Below are 11,313 nucleotides of genomic sequence, written 5' to 3'. Positions count from 1 at the left end.
CTCCAGAGGGCCTGAGCAGTACACCTTTTTACTGCTGACTAAAGCTGGGAGACCCTGGCAGCAGTACAGCTGTGCAGAGAGAGCTATCAGAGGCTGCCACTGTCTGGAATCTTATGTCTCAAAGGGTTTGTTTCTAAGTAATAACTTGGTGCATTTTTAGTCACTATATTATTTCCCCCCAAGTTAGAACACCGAAAAGAACCTCAGTTATCTTTATTAATCAGCATTTCTCAGGCAGAGCTCTCACATTAAAAGTGTTCACAATGGCAGCAAATCATGAATGAGCCAAATAGTTCTGTTCTCAGAAATTCTCGTCTATTCCCGTGGATGGCATCATCACAACAGTTCCATCAGCCAATTTTAATTCGGTTTCAGCTACTGGGCCAGTTTTTTTCCTCTCCCAGTTCCTGGGTGGATTGGGAATTGCAATGTTGGTGGCCAGATGACTCTATAGGGAAAGGACTATTGTAGAATGAAGGGAAATTGAGTACCAAATCTGGAGACCTGAACTCCACTTGGGGAAAAAAAATTTTTTTTTTCGAAAGGAATTTTTTTTTTCCTAAGTTAAAAAAAAGGGATGAAATGTACCCAAGATGAAACATGTTTTCATTTTCTCATTCAACTCCTGCCATACCCAAACAAGGTCAATGACAGGCTAACCACATCAAGAGAATAACCCCCCCCACCCTCTTCTTCCTACTCCCTACCCACCCACCCACCCTCACCCCCCACACCCATTTCCCGCTTCCTGTAAGTTAGGCATCTTCATGCTGGTAAACATTTGGGGACCAACTGTAAGCCTGAGCCTGAGAGAGGGGCACTGAGGCTTTGAAGCCCTCCCACGTGTCTCAAAGCCAGGCTGAGAACTAGAGGGACACTTGGTTTTTAAACTTTAACAGCCTTTTCAACTCAAATCACTGGGCTTGGCCTTCTGGCTGCCTTCCTTTTTAAAAGCCGGACAAGAAGAGCGAGTATGTGTGTATGAGTGAGAGAGAATATATGTATGACACATGCTATGTTACAATGCAGCCTGTGTGTGTCATTGGTGTGATATGTGTATGATATGTTTCGATGATGAGTTGAATCAATTTAAAAATAGCACAAGCTTCCTTCTCATGACACAGCTCACCTCCCAAAAACTTTTGACAAACATATTCAGGGCCTAAACATTGGGACGGTGACCTTCGGGGGCTGTTGGATGTTTTGGAATGAGGTCAGTGTTTTGACTTCCTACATAAGGGAAACAAAAATTAAGTAAATTCAAGAACACAAGTAGAGCTCCCTTCCCACCCTAGGAATGAAGATGTAAGTGTTCTCCAGAGGACTTTATAAAACCCACAGGATGTCCAAGGTCTCAGAGTATTTATAGAACCACCTGTATCATTACATCTAAGTATTAATATCTTTTTTAGCCCTCCCTTCAGAAAGACAGTTGTATTCTCATCTAATCATTTATATATGATTTTAAAATTATTTTTTAAACTATTCCTTTAGTTCAGCATCTACCAACTTAATAAATGATAATAGCAATACTAATCATTTCCAGATGACTTGTGGGGAAACCAAGGTTTGGGGTTTCCAAAATTTGCTTTCCCTTCTAATTATGTTTTTATCATAGTGAATATTCAGACAGAAGAATTTTAATTTCTGAGAAGTCTGTGGGAAAGAACAGGAGAAGGAAGATTATTTCAGAACTCAGAAGACACTTCCTAACCTTACAGCTGGTGGGAAAAAAGGAATAATCCTAAAATTAAACTAACAGAAGGCAAAACCTGAACTGTTAACAAGGGAGAAAAAGAGCAATAGGAAAGGTGTCCACTCTGAAACTCATCTCTTGTCTTTATTTGGAGAACAGGAAGAGTAGCTTCCACACAAATGAGAGAGCAAGACTGTGGGTCAAATGTTTGCTTCTCTCACCTTTCAGTGGGAGGAGAAGCCATTCTGGAAGAGGGGAGGACTCAAGGTGGAAATAAAGGGAAGGTCGCCAAGAATAAGATTAGGGAGGACCAGTTGGCTTAAAAATGAAGGTGAAAGGCTTCTCTGGAGGATGAGCAGGAACAGCAGCAGAAGACCCAGTGCAGGGAGGAGCAGTCCCCTTGGAAGAGGAAAAGGGACCCTACAGTTGTACCTGCCACCGTGTGCTTCCCTGAAATCACAGAATATTAACCAAAGGACACAGGTGATTTTATTTAAAATGGGACTGACGATTTCTTCTCATCCTTTCTAAGGGAAGATCAAGACTGTAGAGGCTTGACTTTTTTCACGCCAAGGTAAGTTAGGATAGAAGAGAGAGAATCATAAAGGTTAATAGTGAAATCATTTGACCACCCTCAGCCCCCAACTCCCATTCTGCTCCAAAGGGGATTTAGTATCCAATCTAAGTCGAAGACCATATATCCCCTTCTACACTTCATTTTCCTGCTGAGGAAACTGAGGACCAGAGGTCAGGAAGCAGAAAGGGCATCTCTCCCAGACTCTTTTTTGGTAACTGGATCTTAACATAGAACTGTGAACCTGGGAAATGCCAGCCCACAGGCAGGGCTGCAGCTCAGGGAGCAAAATCAGAACTTGGTTCTCAGATTTCCAGCCAAGCTCAGGGTTCTGTAATGGAGCCTAAGCACTTACTGGACCTAAGGTACACATGGACTTAAAAATGAGGAGGAGGGGGCTGCGCTTATTGGAGAACCTTTTAAATGTTAAACCGGTGGTGACACCAGAAGAAGTTCAACCCGCCTAAACCAAATTCGTGTCTGAGTTTGGAAGAAGGCATGACTGTCCTTCACCTCCACCCACCTGAGAGGTGGAGAGGGGAGGGAGGAAAGAGAAGGCAAAGGCAAGACAATAACAAACCTCATTTAATAGACACCTTATCTTTTGAACAACTCTCTAATGTTGACTAAGGAAAAGCTGGGAAACCTTTTAAACTGAAGATAGCCTGGAGATCCAGAAGCCATCAGCCCTGGCTTATCTGTTCTCCATCTACAGCCCATTGTTTCCTCCAAGCAGGCACCCCGGGGAAGCAGGGCAAAGGAGTTATTGTTCAGGAGGCATCCGCCCCCTTAAGGTGCACCTCTGGAGGACTGAAGGGCAACCCTGCTTTACCCTAGAATGGGACCAAACACAGGGAAGGAGCGGTTTGGTGCTTTTCAGGCAGGATCCCCACAACTCCTTTTAAGAGAACAGGCACTGCCTTTAGGAGAGATAATCCCACAATGGATGTCCATTAAAAGTATTAGGATGTGTACTGCCACCATGATCCCTGGGAGGAGAGCTCTGTCCTGACAATAGACAATTAAAGCTGATAAATCCAAGCTACTTGTTGCTGTTCTAATTCCTTCTAATTGTATGCTACTTGTGCCTGGCTCTCGCATTCAGGGATGAAGCAAGCTACTCTAATCTCCAAAGTACCTGACCTACTTCCTACAGGATCTTTTCAGCATTCTTTTCTTCCCATCTGGACCTTTTCTCCTCTTCTTCTCCTTTCTTCCTCATAGATTGAGGGGAGGAGAAGGAAGGATGCTGGGTGCTGTGGTGGGGGGCGTGGAACACAAGGCTGAGTCCAAATCAATGACTCTGGGGCCTCAGACAGTTCACTAATCGGTTAACAGCTAATCATGCTCACGGGCACATCAGTGATTAAACTGCACTTTGCATTAGGCTCAACAAGTGGCACGAGGCACACTTAGGATCCAACTGCTAGATCACTGCTAGCTGCCAAATCTGCATGTGCTTATGTGTGGGGAGTGCATGCCTCACTGATTCATCTGTAGCTGACATCTCACTAATTACGCTGCCACCACCAGCTAGGCAGAGTAAAGCCTTCATTCTCACCCAACACCCCAAAGGATGTAATTCTATCTAAACAACAGAGCTTTAAATGCCAATTTGGCGCCTACCTGCATGTGCTCTCCTTCCAGAATCTCCTAGAATCCAAGAAAGGAGCAAAATCATCTTTGCAATTCAATCTTGGCCCCTGGGTGTGTTTTTAATGCTGAAAAATCTTTATAGAGCTATCTCTTCCCACTCTTCCCTGCTCAATAGCCTAAAGAGTGGTTAATAACCTGTCCTTTTAAAATACAATACTGGAATTAACAATTCCAACCATCATGAATCACGTGTTGGGTTTTTTTTTGTTGTTTGTTTGTTTTGAGAAAGAGTTTTGCTCTGTCACCCAGGCTAGAGTGCAATGGCATGATCTTGGCTGGCTGCAACCTTCACCTCCTGGCTTCAAGCAATTCTTGTGCCTCAGCCTCCAGAGTAGCTGGGATTAAAGGCACGTGCCACCACACTTGGCTAATTTTTGTATTTTTAGTAGAGACAGGGTTTTATCATGTTGGCCACGCTGGTCTTGAACCCCTGGCCTCAAGTGATCTGCCTGCCTCAGCTTCCCAAAGTGCTGGGATTACAGGTGTGAGCCACCGCACCCTGCTGTGTTGATTTTCTTTTAAAATAAATCTTTGTGTTACAGAAATACAAGATACAATATTCATCAATGAAATTATATGCTTTTTGGCCTTTGCCTCAAAATCATTGGGTGGGGTTGGGATAGATGAAACAACCCAGGTCTTAAGTTGGTAATTGTTGAACTGGGTACTGGGTGCATTATACCATTCTCTTCAGTTATTTTTTTTTTCCCTCACTGATCCTTGTTTTAACAGTTTTTTTAAACGTTAAAAATAATAGACCAGGCGCGGTGGCTCACCCCTGTAATCCCAGCACTTTGGGAGGCCAAGGTGGGTGGATCACCTGAAGTCAGGAGTTTGAGACCAGCCTGGCCAACATGGTGAAACCCCGTCTCTACTAAAAATACAAAAATTAGCCAGGCCCACATGGTGGCGGGCACCTGTAGTCCCAGCTACTCGGGAGGCTGAGACACGAGAATCACTTGAACCCGAGAGGCAGAGGTTGCAGTAAGCTGAGATCGCGCCACTGCACTCCAGCCTGGGCGACAGAGTAAGACTCTGTCTCAAAATAATAATAATAATAATGATAATAATAATAATTTTTTTAAACTAAAACTTTAAATTCCAGAGACCCCAAATGATCTACTCAAGGCCCTCATGCTGTTTTATTTTTTATTTTATTTCTTTTCTGAGACAGGGCCTCCCTCTGTCACACAAGCTGGAGTGCAGTGGCACAATCATGGCTCACCGTAGCCTCCCGGGTTCAGATAATCCTCCTGAGTAGCTAGGACTAGAGGCACCCACTACCACACCCAGCTAATTTTTGTATTTTTTGATAGAGACAGGGTTTCGCCATGTTGCCCAGGCTGGTCTTAAATTTTTGGGCTCAAGCGATCTGCCTGCCTCGGCCTGCCACAGTGTTGGGATTACAGGCGTGAGCCACTGTGCCCAGCCATGCTGTTTAACTTAAGTTTATTCCCTTTGCATGAATATAAATGAATGTTAAATTCAAAAGCACTGATATAACACAAAGAAGGCATCTGGCTGCTATCCTGCTCCATCAAAAGCAGCAGTCTCTGCGATTGCAGTCATTTTGGGGGACATGTTTTTTCAGTGTTCCCCAAATGTAAGGCACTTTCAGGGTGTCAAAGATATGACAGCAGTCACCCAGTAGGTTTAATTTTGCCCTTCTGAGGAAATTCTAAACTGGGTCTCATTTTATTCAATTTTACAGAGATCCCACCAGGAAAAGATTAAGAGCTTATTTTGGACTGAAAATTTATGTCTTCCAGGAGGTAAAACTTGCAGCCATCTGAATCTGTTCCTGCGCGACGCACCCTCCTCTAGACAGAGGGACTAGAAATACAAATTTACCGTACTCACTTTTTCTCTACAGTAGTCTGAGCAAGCCTCTGGCAGCACCCAGCAGGGACTCAGCTGATAAATGGTGTCAAACACAAACCATTTGTCAACTCCCAAGAGAGGAGAACAAGCTGAAAGATGGACGCAGGAAGTAGATTTATCTGGAGCAACACATTAACTAGTATAAATACCAGTGAAAAAAGTAAACACATTTACCGAGCAAGAAAGATCTCATCACAGTTACCTCACTGCTTAACTCAATGTTCTCCCAAAGCCTTCTCCTCCTCAGACAAGGGACACCCATTTGTCTTGATGTTCTGTGCAGAAGATATTTAAACAAATCAAAGATTTATTTCCTTATTGACCTCTGTTTCATTAACAACTAGTTTACATTAATAGAAGAAGGTTCTGCCAGACAAAGAAAAGGTTTCTCCAGTGATGATATTCCCCCATTCTTTAGAAGACAGAAGGTTTTCCAAAATGCCATTAGGAATGAAAACACAGCATGTGAAATTATCCTTCAAACTGTTATGTATATTAAACATTCATTCATATGACTTCAGACATTCGTGGAAACATTTTTAATTTCAGAAGTCCCAAAAAGCAAAGATACAGCCAAGAAGTCCACATGCAGTCATGGTTTATTGAAGTACATGTATTGCTACAGAGTTGCTGGGTGATGGTGACAGTGCTAGGCATGGCCCCAGACACCTGGCTTCCAGTTCAGGCGGTGTCTATGGAAAACAGGGAGCCTTGGGCTCCATTTCCTCATGTATACCACTTTTTTGCTCATGCTCTAACTGTGATTCATCCTCCTGGACAATGATCTGTCTCCGTGGTCTTCTACCTACCAGGCTATACATAATCATCGGTATCTGAAAACCCAGCCCTTAGCACAGTGCCTGGTGGTGTGATCGATGGTTGATTAATGTGTGCTGAATGAATCAATTAAAATGGTTCTCAGCTCCCATCTGTGAAGGGAGCACTGTAGTGGGCTCTGAATGTACTTTCTGTTTTTCTAGAGAAAATAAGACTGCTGCTCAGCCTTTGTTTATGGGACTTCAAAAAACATGTTCCAGGGCAGGAGCCACAGACGTTAAGATGTTCATGTTTATGGGAATGGGAAGAACTTACCTCTGACAACAGCATATGAAAATAAGTTCATCCACTAAAAGCAAATGTAATAGATTTTCCAAGTGAAAGTGACTTACACAGTTCTTGTGGGGTCTGCTTTTGTCCACTCAGCCATCTGCACTCCTGGCACTGGACTTCTTCCTAAAATTTTCTCCTGCCAGTCTTAGGGCCTTCCTCCCTTTCACGGAAAGCCACTCCACCCACAGTAATTAGGTTTAACTAGAGCAATTAACAAAACAAACTCCTTGTTGCTTAGTGGGCTGATAGAATTCTGATTGCAAAATTGTTTTAGGATGTGCAGAGTAGTTTAAAACAAAGATAAATAAGTTATGCAACCATTTTGCATATAATCTATTTGTTTGTGTGTAGGAAACAGTTGTACATCTTAAGTAATATAGTCTAAAATTACATTTTACTAAGCAGTATGCCTTCCTCATATAATATTAATTCAGATCTAATAAATTTAAACTGGGATTATTTTTTCTAGTGCTACATAGTTTTAAATTATTCAGAGAAAAATGCTTCATTTTTTTCTACTAATAAAGTAACAGCTTACATGTTTTTTAAAAGACTGATGTAACATAATCAACACCATCCAATTCCCCAAAAGCCTTCTCCACAAAATACTATGATTTCAAATCTAGTTTTTACAGGCACTATCACTCTAAATTCTTTCTGTATACAAAATTTAGTACAATTCCATTATTTTGCTGATTCTTCAATATTAGTGCCACCTAAGACTTCAATCATGTATTTAGAGTTTTACATACTTTAATTTGATTTTACCAGGCTGGGTGCAGTGGTTCACGCCTGTAATGCTAGCACTTTGGGATGTCGCACTTTGGGAGGCAAAGGTGGGAGGATCCCTTGAGTCCAGGAGTTTGAGACCAGCCTGGGCAACATGGCAAAACCCCATCTCTACAAAAATATAAAAATTAGCCAAGTGTAGTGGCGCATACCTGTAGTCCCAGCTACTCGGGAGGCTGAGGTTGGAGGATGGCTTGAGCATGGGAAGTGGAGGTTACAGTGAGCAGAGATCGTGCCACTGCACTCCAGGCTGGGCAACAGAGCCAGACTCTGTCTCAAAAAAAAAAAAAAAATTTTTTTTTTAAATTTTCCCTGTAGTGATTTTTATTATGGTCTTATAACAACTTCCTTGATTTTGGAATAAGAGTATGGTGATGAAAAATAATCTTACTAGCTGTGCGCAGTGTCGCATGCCTGTAGTACCAGCTACTATGGAGACTGAGGCAGGAGGATCACTTGAGCCCAGGAATTCAAGACCAGCCTGAGGAACATAGCAAGACCCCAGCTCTTAAAAAAGAAGAGAAAGAAAAAGAAGCTTGCTGCAACTTTACCTGAAAAGGGAAAGTCTACATTCTATTAAAAGTATAGTTTTCTTTCAACTAGAAATCCTAATAAGCATCTGATGGTGATAGATTCTCACTATGTGAAAAAATGAGGGTAATCCTACAGGAAAACAAACACAATAGCCCCTGAGGGCCAGGGAAGAGATGATCAGAACCAAGGACATTTTATGGTTAATACAAGGCTATGTAAAGCTTTTTGAAAATGTCTTGCATTTCTCAAGAAGCTACTGTTGCTGCATATTAATGTTCTTATTCTGAATGCCATAGATCACCAGAATAAAAATACAATTGCCTCAAAATATATAGAATTAGTTAAGAATCAGAACTAAAACCATGGCTAAAATATTACTTCAGCTCCCAGAAATCTAATTTAATATAGGAAAATGAGGACTTTTGAAAATTGTTTGTTTTGGAAATGAAGCCACTGAAAATAATAGACTGTCCTTACTTTAAATACGGCTCAATTCATAAAAACACAGTCTTAGAGAAAATTTCAAAATATAAGGTATGCTGATATATTAAGAAATATTGATAACACAAATCAAGTTGTGTTATGATAATAAAAAAAAAAATTCCCCCCTAATTTGGTCAATAATCAACATGGTTGATGCTTTCTTATCCAATGCAATTGGGACCAATAGTTTTTAAACTATACAAACAGTTAAGTTAGAGCTTCTTTAAAATGATGACTATTAACCTTAAACATTATACAGTATTGGAAACAATATGTCAAATCTCCCATCTTTGATGCAGGACCAAGGCCTCGGATCACTGCAATCTCTGCCTCCCAGGTTCAAGCGATTCTCATGCCTCAGCCTCTTGAGTAGCTGGGAACACAGGCGCGTGCCACTATGCCTGGCTAATTTTGTATTTTTAGTAGAGATGGGGTTTCACCATGTTGACCAGGCTGGTCTTGAACTCCCGGCCTCAAGCGATCCGCCCGCCTTGGCCTCCCAAAGTGCTGGGATCACAGATGTGAGCCACGGCACCAGGCCTCTCCGATATTTATATCCCCCCTCATCCCCCAACCCAATATTCTATAGTTGTTTCATCTATTTCAATTATAGGATTTTTCAGCCAGTATTTACCAAGCCTCTCCAAAGAGTTCTACTTGGTTTTAATGGAAACAACTCTTAATACTTATATGTCATTGATTTATATAATATTTAATTAAGTTACATAATTATAACTAGCATTATCTAGTTTGGGAACAAATACAAACAACCCTTGGGGAGCATGCAAATCAGAAAATGCAATGATCAAACATACATGAGTAATGTATTTTAAAATTATTATACAACATGCTGTGAGCAACTGGCAACTTGAGTGGGAAGTCCACAAGTGTTTGGTACGTGGGAAATTACAATCCCTAGAGACTGGATTTCTTAATTTCATAAAGGAAGAAATTGACTCTCAGGGAAAGTAATTTTCTTTTGGTCACTCAGTTATGCGTATAGGCCTACAACATTTCATCTGCAATTCCAAAATCCAAAAAGCTCTGGAAATGGAATGTTGTTTCACTTTTTATTCTCACTGCCATAGATCAATTTTAACCACTAAGATACTATAGTGGCCTTGTAATTACCTTCTCCATTTTCAGTTTTACTCCTTCAATTTTCATCATCACCACTGCCACCAGAATTATCACTCTGAATTACAGCCTTCCCATGGTCCTTCCCTCCCCCCAAATTTTGCATGGCTCCCACGGATGCTGACCAGAGGCTGTCTGTAGTCTTTGTCTCCACTCATGTGGATCATGTTTTCTACTGCAGAAACCCTAACATTTGAATAAGAACACCTCACTGAGGGTATATGCTTCAATATCACCTCTCTAACATTTGAAAAATTCTGAATCCAAAGTCACATCTGGCCTCTAAGGAATGCAGATGAGGATGTGGGACCTGCATCTGTGTCAATACTATAGCCAGGCCTCCCTCCTCATTGGTCACTGGGCCTGGGATTCCATGTACAGTGACTGATCATGATTCCAACAAATATACTTCTTGAAATCACTTACTAAGTTGTGATCTTTTCTCTTTTCACATAAATTTTAAAAATCACAAATAACATTTAAATAATAAAATACTTAGCCACACATTACCTAGGCAAAGCAATAAATAAAAATAAGAGTTCCTTAACGCTGTCCAGCTGACCAGAGAACATAGACAGTAAATGGCTTAATCATTATTCAGAACATTTTTTAAATTGAAGAAATAATATGATATATGATGATACAGTATTGCCCTTAATACCTAATCAAAAGGAAATTGAGGCCGGGTGCTGTGGCTCATGTCTGTAATCCCAGCACTTTGGGAGGCCAAGGTGAGTGGATCACCTGAGGTCAGGAGTTGGAAATCAGCCTAGCCAACATAGTGAAACCTTGTCTCTACCAGAAATACAAAAATTAGCCGGGCATGAGAGTGGGCGCCTGTAATCCCAGCTACTCGGGAGGCCGAGGCAGAAGAATCGCTTGAACCCAGGAGGTGGAGGTTGCAGTGGGCCGAGATTGCGCCATTGCACTCCAGCCTGGGCGACAGAGTGAGACTCTGTCTCAAAAACAAACAAACAAAAAAAAGAAAAGAGGAAATTGAGAGATACTCTGGGTTTAGAGTGATATATATGCACACAGGCAAACAAATTTATTTGTCACCAGGATTTGGACATTTGTCTCCTGTTAATTGCCACATGGTGAAGAGCAGAGCCGGCAGCCACTTCTCATCCCTTCTACTACTCCCTTGTAACATCATTACTTCCCCTTCCTCAGACCACCAGAGTCAAATCTGTACACAACATAGGCCACGTCTTCCAGGGAAGCTCAAAGGCCTACTGGCATAAGGTTCCCTTCAAAGCACCCCTGGAAGCTGTGTGGGATGAGGAGTATTGAAACCATCCTCTTTCCAGAGAACAGCTCAATCCACCACGTCATGTTTCTGTTCTCATTTACCCGGGGCTCATGATGTAGATGGTTAGAAGGTTGTCCTGCAGCTCCCCAACACAGGGGGCACCGCAGACAGCAGGAGAAGCCACACACACATCCGGGCAGA

This window comes from Pan paniscus, chromosome 5 (assembly GCF_029289425.2).
Source record: "Pan paniscus chromosome 5, NHGRI_mPanPan1-v2.0_pri, whole genome shotgun sequence".
NCBI lineage: Eukaryota > Metazoa > Chordata > Mammalia > Primates > Hominidae > Pan > Pan paniscus.
The sequence above is the reverse complement of the archived record's forward strand: the minus strand, read 5'-3'. Positions refer to the sequence as shown.